The sequence below is a fragment of the Trachypithecus francoisi genome, unplaced genomic scaffold, assembly GCF_009764315.1.
Source record: "Trachypithecus francoisi isolate TF-2019V2 unplaced genomic scaffold, Tfra_2.0 Lachesis_group0, whole genome shotgun sequence".
In the NCBI taxonomy this organism is placed as follows: Eukaryota; Metazoa; Chordata; class Mammalia; order Primates; family Cercopithecidae; genus Trachypithecus; species Trachypithecus francoisi.
In genome coordinates this window covers 97944932-97962546 of record NW_022681453.1, presented here as the reverse complement: position 1 = coordinate 97962546, position 17615 = coordinate 97944932, and positions in this window count along the sequence as shown.

Sequence of the window (17615 nt, the reverse complement as noted above, 5' to 3'; positions counted from 1 at the left end):
TCATATGCGCCCAAACTGTGCTTCACAAGCAAAGGAAAAATAATGTCCTTTTCAGACAAGCAAATGTTGAGGGAATTTGTTACAGACCAGCCTTACAAGAGTTCCTGAAGGAAGCACTAAATATGGAAATTAAAGACTGTTACCGGGCACTACAAAAACACACTGAAGTACACAGACCAGTGACACTATAAAGCAACCATATAAATAAATCTGCAAAATAACCAGTTATCATCATGATGACAGGATCAAATCCACATATATCAAAACTAAATTTAAATGTAAATGGGATAAGTACTCCAGTTAAAAAATACGGAGTGGCAAGCTGGATAAAGAAACAAGACACATTCATATGCTGTCTTCAAAAGACCCATCTCACATGCAATGGCACACATAGGCTCAAAATAAAGGGACGGAGGGAACTCCATCAAGCAGATGGAAAACACAAAAAAGCAAGGATTGCAATTCTAGTTTCTGACAAAACAGACACTAAACAAATGAAGATTAGCAAAAAGACAAAAGAAGAGTATTGGGATATTAGCTAAGAAAATTAAAGCTTGGAGAATAATTAGCTAAATATTTAAGCCAAATATTTGGTTCAATTCAACAAGAAGGTTTGAAATATCCTAAATATATATGCACCAAACACAGGAGCAACAAGATTAATAAAGAAGTTCTTAGAGAACTTCAAAGAGACACAGAAATAGTGGGAGACTGTAATACCCTTCTGACAATATTGGACAGATCATCGAATAAGAGAAGTAACAAAGATATTGAAGAGCTAAACTCAGCAATGGATCAAATGGACCTGATAGATATCTACAGAACTTTCTACCCAGAAACAATAGAATATACATTCTTCTCATTGCCATATGACACTTACTCTAAAATCAGTCACACAATCAGAAGCAAAACACTCCTCAGCAAGTGAAATTGTAACAGTCTCTTGGACCACAGCACAATCAAATTAGAAATCCAGACTAAGAAATTCACTCACAGCCATATGTACAATTACATGGAAATTAAATAACCTGCTCCTGAATGACTTTTGGGTAAATAATGAAATTCAGGCAGAAATCAAGGAGTTCTTTAAAACTAATGAGAACAAAGATAAAATGTACCAGAATCTCTGGGACACAGCTGGGGCAGTGTTAAGAAGGGAATTTATTACACTAAAAGCCCACATCAAAAAGTTAGAAAGATCTTGAATTAACAATCTAGCATCACAGCTGAAAGAATTAGACAAGCAAGAACAAGTCAACCCCAAAGCTAGCAGAAGACAAGAAATAACCAAAATTAGAGCAGAACTGAAGGAGATAGAGACATAAAAATCATTCAAAAGATCAATGAATCCAGGAGCCGTTTTTTTTTTTTTTAGAAAAAAATTAGTAAAATAGACCACTAGCTAGACTAATAAAGAAGAAAAGAGAGCAGATTCAAATAAACACAATCGGAAATGATAAGGGGGATATTACCACTGACTCCACAGAAGAAACAAACAACAATCAAAGAATATTATGAGCACCTCTATGCACATAAACTAGCAAATCTAGAAGAAAGTGATAAATTCCTGGACACATACACCCTCCCAAGACTGAAGCAGGAAGAAATTGAATCTCTGAACAGACTAATAAAGAGTTCAGAAACTGAGGTAGTAATAAATAGCCTACCAACCACAGCAAAAAAAAAAGCCCAGGACCACAAGAATTTACAGGTGAATTCTATCAGATGGACAAAGAAAAGCTGGCACCATTCCTGCTGAAACTATTCAAAAAAATTGAGGGGGAGGGATTCCTCCCTAACTGATTCTATGAAGCAAACATCATCCTGATCCCAAAACCTGGCAGAAATACAAAAACAAAGAAAATATCAGGCCAATATCCTTTATGAATATCAATGCAAAAATAACAAAATACTGGCAACCCAAATTCAGCGGTACATCAAAAAAGTTTATCCACCACAATCAAATAGGCTTCATCTCCAGAATGCAAGGTTGGTTCAACATACAAAAATCAATAAATGTGAGTCATCATATTAACAGAGCTAAAGACAAAACAACATAATCATCTTAATAGATGCAGAAAAGGCCTTCATTAAAATTCAACATTGCTTCATGTTAAAAACTCTCAATAAACTAGCTATTGAAGAAACATACCTCAAAATAATAAAAACCACAAGTGACAAACTCATAGCCAACAGCATACTAAATGGGAAAAAGCTGGAAGCATTCTCCTTGAAAACTAGAAGACAAGGATGCCTTCTCTCACCACTCCTATTCAACATTGTAGTCAAAGTTTTGGCCAGGGCAATCAGGCAAGAGAAAGAAATAAAGGGCATTCAAATAGAAAGAGAGGAAATCAAATTTATCCCTGTTTGTAGATGACATAATCCTATATCTAAAAACCCCCACAGTCTCAGCCCCAAAGCTTCTTAAGCTGATAAGCAACTTCAGCAAAGTCTCAGGATACAAAATCAATGTTCAAAAATCACCATCTTTTCTATATACAAACAACAGGCAAGCTGAGACACAAATCAGAAACGAACTCCCATTCACAGCTGACACAAATAGAATAAAATACCTAGGAATACAACTAATAAGAAAGCTGAAAGATCTCTACAAGGACAACTACAAACCACTTCTTAAAGAAATCAGAGAAGACACAAACAAATGGAAAAACATTCTATACTCATGGATAGAAAGAATCAATATCATTAAAATGGCCATACTGCCCAAAACAATTTAAAGATTTAATGTTATTCCCATAAATCTACCACTGACATTCTTCACAGAGCTAGAAAAATAAAAACTATTTTAAAATTCATATGGAACCAAAAAGGAACCCGAATAGCCAAGCAATCTTAAGCAAAAAAGAAAAACGCTGGAGGCATCATGCTACCTGACTTCAAACTATCCTACAGGGCTACCATAACCAAAACAGCATGGTACTGGCATAAGAACAGACACATAGAACAATGGAATAAAAGAGAGAAGCCAAAAATAAGAGCACACACCTAGAGCTATCTGATCTTTGACAAACCTGCCAAAAACAAGCAATGGGGAAATGATTTCATATTCAATAAATGGCATTGGGAAAACTGGCTAGCCATATGCAGAAGATTGAAACTGGACTCCTTCCTTATGCCATGTACAAAAATTAACTCAGTATGGATTAAAGACTTAAACGTTGAACCCCAAACTATACAAACCCTGGAAGACAAGCTAGGCAACATCATTCATGATCTAGGCCTGGGTAAAGATTTCATGATGAAGAAAACAAAAGTAATTGCAACAAAAGCAAAAATTGACAAATGTTAAACTAAAGAGCTTCTGCACAGCAAAAGAAACTATCAACAGAGTAAACAGACAACCTGCAGAATGCGAGAAAATTTTTGCAAGCTGTGTATCTGACAAAGGTCTAAGATCCAGCATCTATAAGGAACTTAAACAAATTTACAAGAAAAAAATTACCCAATCAAAAAGTAGGCAAAATACATGAACAGACATTTTTCAAAAGAAGACATACATGCTGCCAGCAGTCATATGAAAAAAAGCTCAACATCACTGATCATTAGAGAAATGCAAATCAAAACCACAATGAGATATTATTTCATATCAGTCAGATGGTTACTATAAAAAAGTCAAAAAATAACATGCTGGCGAGGTTGTAGAGAAAAATAAATGCTTATACACTGTTGAGGGGAGCATAAATTAGTTCAGCCATTGTGGAAGATAATGTAGTATTTATTCTGAATATTATTTATTGTAAAAAGATTATTTTGACACTATCAAATAAATAATTAAGAGAGAAATTTATCCATTGTCTCATCAGTTTTGCACCATAATGTGTGTGTGTGCATGCATTATGTAGAGCTGTAATTATAGCAGATCTATCAAGCAGTAGCTTGCAACACACTGAAACTGGTCTGGCCCCTTGGAATTTTGTCATTGCTATGAGAAGGACATGTCTGGTCTACCTACTGGTCCAAGGAGAATGAGAGGAATATGCAGCAGCCTCAGGAAGATGGATGGTGTGTTGCAGACTATTGTGGCGATGAGCCTTACCGGCCACCATAGCCTCCTTACAGACAAACAGATCTGTAGAAATGAACAATTGTTTTCCTTTTTTCCTCTGAGTTTGAGGTTTTTATGTAGCATTGTTTTTAGCTGATTCCATTCATGGATTGGAAAGTTCAGTATTGTAAAAAAAAGGTCAATTTTCTTCAAAAACCTCTAGTTTCAATACATTACAAGTGAGGGTCCTAACAAGTTTTTGTTTTGTTTGTTTTTGGTTTTTAGAAATTGAAAGAATGATTCTGAAGATTTATAAAGATATGTAAAAGGTAAAAATACTCAGAGAAATTTGAAAAAGAAGACACAGAGTAAGAAGACTATACCATCAGACAATAATGTTCAAATGATTAAAACAGCAAAAGGCAAAATCACCAACAATACAGAAGGGGGAGCCCAGAAATGGATCCAAATATCTATTGTCACCTGACATAGCAAGGTGTTGGTGAAGTGTGGAGGAAAATGAATAATCCTTCAACAAATAATGTTCATACAGTAGGAAAAATAGGAAAAAATATCCATGTGGAAAACAATTACTCTTGACTCCTACATCACTCTGTAAAAAAAAATAATAGATATCAGATGGAAGATCTATATGGGGAATAGATACAAACAAAAGCCTTTTAGGGTAAAACCTAGAAGCAGCTCTTCATGACCATAAGCAAAGATTTCTTGAAGAACGGAAATACCAATTAAAACCACATGCAGAAGATTGAAACTGAACTCCTTCCTTATACCATACACAAAAATTACCTCAATATGGATTAAAGACTTAAACATAAAACCCCAAACTATAAAAACCCTGGAAGACAACCTAGGCAATGTCATTCAGGATCTAGGCATGGGCAAAGATTTCATGATGAAGACAAACAGCACTAATCATCAAAGAATAGAATGATACTGCAGAAAATTAAGTTCTGTTCAAGAAAAGACACATTAACAAGGTGAAAAGACAACCCACAGAGTGTGATGAAATGTTTGCACAACATCTGTCCAAAGAGGAACTTGTCCCCAGAAAGTACAGGCATTCATACAAGTCAGTTTAAAAAAAAAAAACTCAAAACAGAAAAATGGCATTAGATTTAATATAGTTTATAAAGGAAGTTATTTAAATAGTCACCAACATATGGAATGAAAATATGAAAGTGAACAATTGGTGTATGAAAATATCTGGCATTAGTCATCAGGAAAAGTCAAACTAAAACTGTTACACACTCACAAGAATGGCTAAGTTACAAGCGCTGACAACATTGAATGTTAGGATGTTGAGTAGCTCAAATCCTTACATGTTGCTTTAGAAACATAAAACGGTAACCGTGTTACAAGCTGTTTAGTGGTTTCTTATGAAGTTAAAATATTTTTACTATGATACAGCCACTTCTTTCTAGGTATATCTAGGACATTTAGGGTATCTTAGACAAATAAAATACTATGTCCAAATATGACATATACAAAATGTTCCTACCAACATTATTCTCAATAGCCCTAAACTGGAAGGCCCAAATTAACATTAATAAGAGAATGGATAAGCAAAATGTAGTACATTTATGTGATGGACTACTTCTCAGCAATAAAATGGAGTGAATTACTGTTAACACACAAGAGCAGGATGAATCTCAAAACACATTACACTGAGTGACAGAAGGCAGACACATATTGTAGAGTTCTGAGTTTATAAAGTTCTAGAACAGTCAAATGTAAACAGTAAAATGGTGATTAAAATAAGAATAGTAGTTACCTCCAGTGGTGGGGGGGATGGGATGGTATATAATTAGCTGGAATTCTGGAAATACATATATATATATATATATGTCTGTCTTTTTGAGACAGAGTCTCACTCTGTCGCCTAAGCTGGAGTGCAGTGGCATGATCTTGGCTAACTGCAACCTCTGCCTCCTGGGTTCAAGTGATTCTTCTGTCTCAACCTCCTGAGTAGCAGGGATTGCAGGCACATGCCACCACACCTAGGCTAATTTCCATGTTTTTAGTAGAGACGGGGTTTCGCCATATTGGCCAGACTGGTCTTGAACTCCTGACCTCAGATGATCCGCCTACCTCGGCCTCCCAAAGTGCTGGGATTACAGGCGTGAGCCACCACATCTGGCCGGAAATACGTATTTTATACATATCTTAGATATATCCATTAGATACATATCTACCTAATGGTAGAAAACAAGCGGGGTATTGTAGATTATGCGAATATATACATTTATCAAACCTCATTAAATTTAAGATCAGTGCACTTCACCCTGTAAAAATTATGCCACCAAAAATGGTGAAGAAGTATCTTCCCCAAACAAAAGTGTATGTATATAATCAGCCTTATTGTAGATGGGTGTTTTGTTTTTACGTACTTTTGAAGTCCCGGTATACTGTTATGGTGTTCAATAAGATTTCTTTAAAAATTACTCCGTGCATATCATGTTCCTGATTTTATGCTTAGGCAGCTATAAAGAGATATAATACTTAATTTATTAAAAATAGAAGTTATAGCATAGTTAGAGAACACTTAATACCAAAGAGAAAATTTAGAGTAAAAGTAATATTGTTTAAAATTTTTAAACAGACACATAAAATCATATACATATATATACATTCTTAAATTCCAGGAAAAAAGAACAAAATAATTATTTAAAACTAAGTAAGTGATGGATTACACTTTCCCAGGAATTATTAGAATTTGTTAAAGTTGCTTCAAATTTAAAATATCTGCATTTACACAAACTAACTTAACAGTAATTTTGAGCTCTAATTCTTTTAGGTAAGTAAATCTATTAACTGGTATTTTTGCATAATATCATATATCCAAGTAGACATATCCCATGTCCAAATAATGAATTATAGGTAGAGACAGAATTCAGAATAAGAAAATATGGGGAATGATTGCAAAAGGATAGTGAAGAGTAGGTAACAACAGAGCAGGTAGAGCTTTGAGAAATAAGATATCCATGAGAAATAAATAAATACTGGTCTTTAAGAAAATTTCTAACATTCAATTTTAAATTATTGTCTGTACTTTGCTATGCCTTAATCCATGACTTCAGTAAATGTCTTGTAAAATAAAAAAAAATTGTATTAGGAGAGAAAAAGTGTTCTGCCAACTGAAGCAGGGCACTGGAGATAGAGATGACCCAGAAAAATATAATTTAAGCCCATTCCCTCCAAGCTTCCTTGAAAATATGAGGATGAGATGGTAATATCCCAAGTACTTAGTACGAGCCTCAATCATGTTTAATTGTGTCAAAGACACAGTCTTAACCCTAAAACTGGAAAACAAGAATTTTCAGGAGGTTGAAAAGAGTTAAACATACAAAAGAGCTATCCAGATGGTTTGACACAGACTACATACAGTCTGAGGATTTTCAGTAACCCCAGTCACTCCCCAAATATCCTCTTCATACCACAAATGAACCAAAGAAGTTTGATATAACATTCTGAATTTCTGAAATTCTCTGAATTGAAAGAATATTCTGAGTTCCTATGGTTAAAGCTCTAATGTTTCCTTGCAGGTCACAAATGCACTACTGCTAAATGTAACCAGTTCATTATTAAATAAGCTGGTTTCCAGGGTGTACATAGCTTTTTCTAATGCTGTGCATAATGACTTGGTGATTTAATGGAAATAGAATCTGTAGATTCTTTCTGGGCACAGAGAAAAGGCCATGTGGAGACACAGCAAGAAGGTGGCCATCTATAAACCAGGAAGAAAGGCCTCCCCTGAAACCAACCATGCTGGCAGTTTGATCTCAGACTTCTAGCTTCCAGAACTGTGAGAAAATAAATTTCTGTTATTTAAGCTATCAAGTCTGTGGTATTTTGTTATGGCAGCCAAAGCTGACTGATACAACGCATCATTCAGTATTACCTGGAAGACTGGCAGAAGGTAAAATGTTGGAATCTATCTCTGCGGTTGCTGATTCAGTAGGCCTAAGGTAAGACAGGCAGAAGGTAAAATGTTGGAATCTATCTCTGCAGTTGCTGATTCAGTAGGCCTAACTGTAGGGCCCAAAACCTTGTCTTTGTAACAAATTCCCAAGTGATGCTGCTGCTGCTGGTTCTGGCACCACACTTTGAGACTCAGTGCTCTAGGTGATTCCATCCAGATCATGGCTTCAAATACCCACTGTGATAGTTGCTTTCACATGTCAGGTTGACTGGGCCATGGGATGACTAGATATCTGGTTAAACCTTGTTTCTGGGTTTATCTGTAAGGATGTTTCTGGAAGGGAATAACATTTGAATTGGTGGACTGAATAAAAGAGATTTTTCTCCCCAATATGGGTGGACATCATTGAACACATTAGGGCCTACATAGAACAAAATGTGGAAGAAGATTAATTCTCTCTCTCTGCCTGATGGCTTGAGCTGTAACATCAGTTGTTTCCCGATCTTGCACCGGAACTTAAACATTGGTGTTCTTGGTTCTCAGGACTTCGGTCACAGACTGGAATTTGAGCCTTTAACCTAAAGGGAGCACATTGTTTCTCAGTCTCTTTAATTGTGTAGGCCAATTTCTTGTAATACATTTTATTTAAGAAATGGGTGGGATGGAGTGAGGCAGAGATGATAGAGACAGAGAGAGATACACAGATATAGAATAGAAAATTATACATATATTATATATATGAGATATATATATATATATGAGATATATATATATTTCTCCTACTGATACTGTTTCTTTGGAGACCCCTGACTAATAAACTAAGCACATATGCAGGTCTCTAAATTGTATTAGGTTGGAGCAAAAGTAACTGTGGTTTTAATACATCTAGAGACCAGAACTTTCTCCTGAAGTGCAGACTTGTATCCAGCTGCCTACTTGACAACTCTACTTAAATGTGTAGAATTTATCTCACGTTTAGTGTGTTCTAAACGGGCTTAGGATAATCCCCTCAAATTTGTACTTCTAGCAGCAATACCATTTTGGCAAATGACAATTCCACTCTTCTAATGCCAAAACTAAAAACCTTGAAGACATACCCAAGTCCATTATTTATCTTGTACCACACATTTAATCCAGTTGTAAGCTTCATCAGGTATTTCCTCAACCTACTTTCATACTTTGATGATTTTTTGCTACTCTTGGTGTTATCTTTCATGTCCAAAGCACCATCATCTTTCATGCTGATTATTACAATAGCTTTCAAAGTGGATTTCTTCCATCAGCCCTTATTTTTCCTGTGTCACTCCAGTCTGTTATTCACAATATCCAGAGGAATTATTGCAAAATATAAATCGAATCATGCCACTCCAAGATCCTTTGATTATTTCTCTCTCTCTCAAAGTCCTTACAATGGTCCCAGAGCCCACATAGTCCCATGCCCTGACCATTTCTTCTGCAATTTGAAATATTCACTCACTCAGTCCTACTTACAGTGGAACTTTCGGTGTTTGAATATGTCAGCTTTATGCCCTTCCTTTTACTTGCTTTTCCTTGTGCCAAGTACTTTTCACCATCTAAAACATCATATATTTTGTGACTTTATTTTTGTTTCACTGAAATAGAATGAAAGTTCCATGACGGAAGAATTGTGTAATCTGTTTTGCTCATCACTGTATTCCCAGAGTTCAAAATAGCAACTGCACATAATAGGTCCTCAATAAATATCTGTTGAATTGAAAAACAAATAAAATATAAACCAAATTTAAAAAGTGAAATCAGGCATAGGATAGGAATTTTCTTCTCTTCTTTTTTTTTTTTTTTTTTTTTTTTTTTTTTTTTTTTTTGAGACGGAGTCTCGCTCTGCCGCCCAGGCTGGAGTGCCGTGGCCGGATCTCAGCTCACTGCAAGCTCCGCCTCCCGGGTTTACGCCATTCTCTCGCCTCAGCCTCCCGAGTAGCTGGGACTACAGGCGCCCGCCATCTCGCCCGGCTAATTTTTTGTATATTTTAGTAGAGACGGGGTTTCACCGTGTTAGCCAGGATGGTCTCGATCTCCTGACCTCGTGATCCGCCCGTCTCGGCCTCCCAAAGTGCTGGGATTACAGGCTTGAGCCACCGCGCCCGGCCTCTTCTCTTCTTTAACAGGCGGTGTAGCAAAATGACAAGGAGCATGAACTTTAGAATCTGATTGTCTGGGTTTGATCCTGGCTCTGTCACTGATTTGACCTTGGGTAAATTACTTAACAATTTGGGCCTCAATAAACTCATCTATAAAGTGGAGACCACAATACGCCTACGTCACCAAACCACAGTGAGTATTAAAAAACATTAATATGTATATAAAGTCCTTAAATTCATTCCTGGAACAAAATAAATTTGACTTAAACAAGTTCCTGGAACAACAAGTTCTTACTGTCCTTCAGAAGCAGACTTGCTGAATCAAAATTATTTAATGAAGACTTTGCCCTTTCCTGGAGTAGAAAATGGAGTGGCCATTAAGGTTGGCATAGCATACCTTTGCTCCAGTGGTAACTCTGACCATTAGAAAATGACACTTCTTTGCTCAGTACTACAGCCCATGGACGCCAAGAGCAGAATGAAAACCTGGCTAATTAACACAACATTTATTTTCTCTGTAGGTATTTACACTGCACTGCGATTGGAATGCTGCTTTCTCTTCTTAGGAGATATACTAAATGTAGTAAGGGAACTGGCAGACGTAGAAATCAGTATGGTGGGTGATGGTATAAGGAAATCTCAGTTTTATACCCTGCTCCATGAAGATATAAAACTTGTATCAAGCTCAGCGTTTTCCCAACCTAGCTATAAATTACATGTTTGTCTGAGACCATAACAACTTTAATATCCATATTCTTACCAATAGTCTCCTCAAGGCAATCTAGGCTTCTTCTAGCATGAACCTCAAAACTCTTCCAGCCTTAGCTGGGCGTGGTGCCTTACAACTGCAATCCCAGCACTTTGAGAGGCTAAGGTGGGTAGACTGCTGGAGGTCAGAAGTTCAAGACCAGTCTGGCCAACATGGCAAAACCCTGTCTCTACTAAAAAATACAAAAATTAGCCAGGCGTAGTGGCACACACCTGTACTCCCAGCTACTCAGGAGGCTGAGGCAGGAGAGTCGCTTGAACCTGGGAGGCAGGGGTTGCAGTGAACCGATATCAAGCCACTGCACTCCAGTCTGGGTAACAGAGCAAGACTCTATCAAAAGCAACAATAACAACAACAACAAAACAAAAACAAAACACCTCTTTTAACCTCTGCCAACAACCAAGTTAAAAAACCACTACCACATTTTTAGTTATTTGTTAGAGTTGGCATCCCACTTCATGGTGCCAAAATTGTTATTAGTCAGGTTTCTGCCCAGAAACAGAATAAGATATGTATGTACACAGAAAGAGATTTATTTTAAGAAATTGGCTCATGTGCTTATAGAGGTTGGAATATTCACAATGGGCAAGGTATGCCAGCAGGCTGGAGACTTGGAAAGAGTTGATATTGCAGTTCAAGTTCAAAGGTCATCTGCTGCAGAATTTCCTGTTGCTTAAAGGAGGTGAGTCTTTTGTTCTATTCAGGGTTTTAAATGATTGGATCTATTCACCCACATTATGGAGGCCAGTGTATTTTACTCAAAGTAAGCTAATTTAAATTATATAAACTCATATGTAAACCCATCACAGAAATATCCTGTATAATCTTTGCCCAAATATCTGGGCTCCAAGCTCAGACAAGTTGACACAAAAAATTAACCGTCACCATGTAGCAATGTTTATATCAAAATAAAGAAAAAATACTAGTCATTCTTACAATCTTTTCTTCTGCAACTGATCATGGGGTTGTAGTTGGTGTTTAAATGCATGTTTTCCCAATACTGACGATGCCAATCAAATGAAAGTCTTTGGGATGAAGACAGAGAGTGCTGGATAATAGGTATTCTACATTTTTTCTCCATGTTAGTCCAGTGTATAACTAGGTTTAAGAACCACTACTTGAGAAAAGACATGGCATAGCTATTAACTGCTGCCACTGACTTTCAATTTGACTTAGTTTGGGGGGAGCATGGAAAAAAATATTTAGAAATACTTTCCTGAAGTAGAAGGGGTGTTTTCCATTATTGCAGAAAATAGGGAGGGTATGGCATTTTGAATGGGGCTACTTGAAGACACAGATATTGACTAAAGATAGGGGGCAGGACACTTGAACCCAAAAGTTGGAATAAAGGAAATTATAAAAAAATCTGAACTGTATTTCCTTCAAAAGGGGTATTATTTCCATAAGAGGTCTTTAGGGAAGATATGTCTAGCAATTAAGATGCACTTAATTTACATCTATAGTTTTTTATATAAAAATTCTTTCAGTACACATGCATGACTTTCTTATCTTTATCTTTCAAAAACTAAGTATACACATATCCAAAGGCATCTGGAAATCACCTTTTTCCTTCAACACTCAAAAACACTTTTTTATTATTGCTTTCTGTCATTAATTTGTAATTAACTAGAACAGGGAAAATGCTCAATATGTATTAAAGGTTTTTATGATGGCTTTTAATACCATCTATCACATTAAATTTTGGAAGAAGTTATTTTTCTCCATGATGATTTTCCATTGTGCTTGCTTATTTTCATTTATTTGGAGATAAATTTATTGAGCTGTCTTGAAAAAAAAAGTGTGTGTGTGTGTGTGTGTGTGTGAAACCATTCTCTTGTTCAGATATTTATGGGAGGGTTTTGTTCAGCAGCAATGAGATTATTAATAGCACCTTGTGATCCCTATCCCATAGCCATGATAACCATCTGATGGTGCCACTCTTGGGCATGGGGGGATTATTATGTGATTATAAAGCTCCAGTTGCTTCAGTAAGAAAGACTAATTCTAGACATCAGTTTATCACTCACCTTTCAGTCATTTTGTGATGCTCACTTTAGTATTTCAATTTCTGATAGATGCAAATATCCTCTATAATCTTTATCTCTTTTCATCATTCTTTAATAAAGGCTCTTCACGTTTTTGCATTGGATTAATATGTCACCATTCTCATTAATATTTTAGTGTCCATTTTATTAAGTTTTCATAGCTTTCATTTCATTTTCAATGTTATTGGAGATGTTTGAGGAATTATAAGAGATAAATAAATTTCATGTAGACAAAATAGAGTTTTAGTCATTTTTCAGTAAAATACATATGTACTCTAAAAGCCCAAATTGATAACTTTTTATGCTCCTCCACTTTAGGAAGTTAAGATTAACTGACACATTCCTTGTTTATGGTTCAATACATTAAAAAGCTTCTGAATTTAATTTATAGGCAAATTTGGAAGACAAAACTTTTTACCCAGGGAATCTCTAAGATCATTACCTTACCAAGCAAAAATAATACCAATTTAGGGTATCTGAGCATTTTAACTCTTCAAACAAATATAAATGTTCCATGTTTCCTTGGTACTGACAATGCTATCATTTGTGATTAAGTCCTTTGATTATTTCCTTTCTATGCTATGCATTTTCAAAGACGATTTATGATAGGTGAAGAGCAAATTAATAATCTTCTTAGAGATCATATGTTTCATAAGATACTGTACCCTGATAACTTGAGACATCCTAGGTTGATGGTAATCTTTAAGGTTCAAAAAGAAAAATAGAATTGAAAGGAGAAGTCTGACCATTTTGCATTCAAAGTTTTTTGTCATGAAAATATTGCCAAAACTTGGCCTTTTCCTTGGTGGTATTTTATCCTTAATGGTTTGTAAAAATACCTTCTTATAAACAATGTGGCTGACTTCATAGTTTTCCAGGTTCAATGTAAACATAGTCTGTTGGGGAAAGATGGCTTGGAAATCTTGGAAATGCAAATGGTGACAGAAGGATAATGCCGCCAATTTTCTGGTGGATGCAGAATAAATGTGAGCATTAAAAAGATAAGATTTAAGCCAGACACATTAGTTCTGGGCCAACTTTCTCTAAGTTGTTACAATGCATACAAATTTTTCTCTTTAAAGCACATTTTGTTGTGCACATTGCCATGTTGTTTTAATCCCAGAACACAGTGCACACTCTTCGCAGGCTCCCATTCACCTTGATGTGATCTACAAAATTGCATGCTTGTCTATGTTTGAAAAGAAACTCTATTTTTAGGCATTTTCAAAGATACTGATGTGTTCTATGCAGTAGTTAGTATCCGAGGGTATTGTTGTGGTCAGTTAGATTAAAGTAATAATAATAAATTATTATCTCCAGGAGACTAAATGGAGAAGAAAGGATAAATTGAAGGTTGAAGAACAGCACATAAGAGATGCATGGACTATAGAAATTGTGATTCCTAAACATAAGGTGGGGAAGGGCATAGTAAAGAGGTGATCCTGTAATAAGAATATAGAGAGCGTCATCAGGAAACAGACTGGAAATACGATTCTATAATCCAGAAAGCAAAATACTATCTATACCATGGAAACCTCCAAGAGCATCACTTTACCAACCAAGCAAAATTAACATCAATTTAGGGCATTTGGTAGTTTAAGATTCAGATCATTAAAATAAAACCCTACATTTTTCTTCTTTCGTTTCAATATGGAAGTAAAATTGCACAACTCTTGTAACCCTTCATTGCCATGACATCTTGACAATTAACACAATTTGGGAGTGTGGTGAGAGGTCCTTGGGGCAGGGCAAGCAGGCGTTCATTCTAGTGAATTGACAGGTCAATCAAGAATGCAAGAATTCAGATTTTTCACATAGTATTCTGCTTTATCAGTATGATTTAGGAGGAAAGTGTTAATTCTTGTTACCATTTTTGATTTTGTGAATCAGAACATCACCAGTTACTGCAGGTCGAGTTCCCTGGGAAACAGATTATTTGATGGAGGTTAGCTGTGGAAAGCTTATTCTGGAGGCTCTTGGGATGAAAACCTGGAAGGCTGCAGGATTAGGCAGAGGAAGGAGTGAAATCTGAAGTCTTAACAGGAGCTTCAGCCAAACGATAGGGTGCTCTGAAGCTAAGGTAAGACTTCAGAGTTTACTTGAATTGATTCAAGACGGTCCAAGAGGGGCCAGACTTTATACCTTCTCCTCAATCACTTACTGGATGCAGGCTGTCTTGGGAAGGAGGGTATAACCTGAGCAAAGTGACTCTTCTCAGCTGAGGAAATCCCATAGTGACTGTCCCTTGAAGGCTGTTGTTTCAGCACTCTCAGCAGGCAGGATGTGATGGGTACCTAAATCATTTATTCCTAAAGAGGATTCTGCATGACACATCAAATCATCTGCCAAATCCAGAATATAAAAAGTTATTAAGAAATAATTTCATAAAATAGTGAATTTATCACACGCGTTCTCTACAATAATTTTGATCTTATTGAAATATGTAAAATACCTTATTTAATATTGTTGTAGTTTGAAATGGTGTTAGGAGACAGTAACAGTTAGTATGAATTTGGCTGCAAGTAACAAAGCACCCAAGTCAAACTGAGTCGAACATTAAGGAAATATGTTGATTTCACAAAACTGGAAACACAGAGTAGGGTTCAGGACTAATTTAGCTTAATGGTCCCGTGCCATTTCTCTGTGCTTCCCCTGGCTTGATCCTTTGTGATGAGGCAGTTGTTTGTGAATCTCCATAGCAGTCTTGGTCTCAAATCTACCATAAAATTATGCATTTGAGACTGTCTCTTTTTGCAGCATATGGTCCACAGTAAGAAGTTGGGGTTTAAATTTTATGCTCAGCACAGTGAGAGCCATCAGAGAGTTTTTCTTTTCTTTCTTTCTTTCTTTCTTTTTTTTTTTTTTTTTAAGACAGAGTCTTGCACTGTTGCCCGGGCTGGAGTGCACTGGTGTGATCTCAGCTCACTGAAATCTCTGTCTCCCAAGTTCAAGCGATTCTCCTGCCTCAGGCTCCTGAGTAGCTGGGATTATAGGCATTTTAGTGCACTCGTATGAATTTTAAGCTTCAAATGTCTCCAAATGTGAGACTGGCCATGTAAAACTCATCACTATTCATATTGTTGTATCAGGAATTTGTTAAATGTCAACAAACAACATACTGACACTCTCTAGAAACAGAAGACAAGGAAACATTTTACTCATAAAATTCGCTTCTCAATAAACTACACTTAGAAAACACTGTCTTCTGAATTATAATTCTGGTTGCATTTCCATTTGAACAATTGTATAGTCACTTAACTTAGCAGCAAAACCAAATGAGAAAATTCATGCTTTAGAATAGAGACAAAAATTTGTGGATATAGGGAAGAGGCCTGTTATAGCAACGACAAAAATGCTATATGTAAACCAGAAAGAAATCAAATAAAATGCAAATAATTTACAAATAAGATTTAAATTTGTGTGCTGTAGATTTATTTTTAAAACTATTCTGATGTATAATACTATGATCCTTCCATTTCAGCTATTATATAACTGCTTAAATAACAGCAACAACACCATAACAGAAAAAGTTCAAAATTATTTTAGAAGACAGAAAGAATTTGTATTAGTCCATTCTCACATTGCTATAAGGAACTACAGGAGACTGGGCAATTTGTGAAGAAAAGGGGTTTAATTGACTCATGATTCTTAAGGCTGTACAGGAAACATGGCTGGGGAGGCCTCATGAAACTTACAATCATGGCATAAGGGGAACAGGAAGCAGACACATATTCACATGGTGGAGCAGGAAAGGGAGAGAGAGTGTGTGTAGGGGGAAGTGCTACACACTTTTAAACAACCAGATCTCATTGAGTTCACTCATTATAATGAGATCAGCAAGGGAGAATTCTACCCCCACGATCCAGTCTTAGCCTACCAGGCCCCTCCTCCAACACTGAGGATTACAATTTGACATAAGATTTGGGTGGGGACACAGAACCAAACCATATATTAATTCCTCCTGTGTTTGTATATCTTTTAATGGTTTGTTAACAACATAAATATTATAAATACACAAAACGTAAATGGAATTAAATGAAAGTAATTAAACCATAGCTTCACAATGAAACAATCCACAGTTACAAAAAATCATCTTACAAATTATAATTTTGCCAGTCTTCCATTTGAGTAAATGGTACTTTAGAAAAAGCAATAGAGTGAAATGAAGAGAAAAATAAATCAAACTAACTTTAGTACAGAAAGAAAAAAACAGCATGTTGGTATGGTTTTGGGAGTAGGCTCATAGAAGGAGGGATAAACAGGGAGAATGACTCATGTCTGTTGCAGATTGTGTGACTACAAAACCAAATGCAGTCCTTAGTGTAGCAATATTTCTTGTTGTCAGTGAGGAAGTGATAGGCTAGGGAAGTCCCTTCTAGAGGATTCCAGGAAAGATTTGTCCTTGCCATCTAGAAGAGGGAAGACAGAAGTCCTCTTGTCAGGGACCCCTCTGTAACATACAACATCTGATACCAGAATACATAAAGAACCAAAACCTGGGCAGTGACTCCCTATTATTGTGGGATAACTGAGCTAAAAGGAGACCCAAGGGTTTTCCAGTGCCAGGAGCATCAGGACAAGCTCTGTTTCATGCAGGACTCACTACACCTGGATGAAGTTGGCCTAATGGCAGGGCCATCTTCCAGGGTCATGATGCCATTGGGTGGCATCTGTATGCTGGACACCAAACCCTGAATCCCCACACAGCCTGATTTCACTTCTTCCTCAAGAA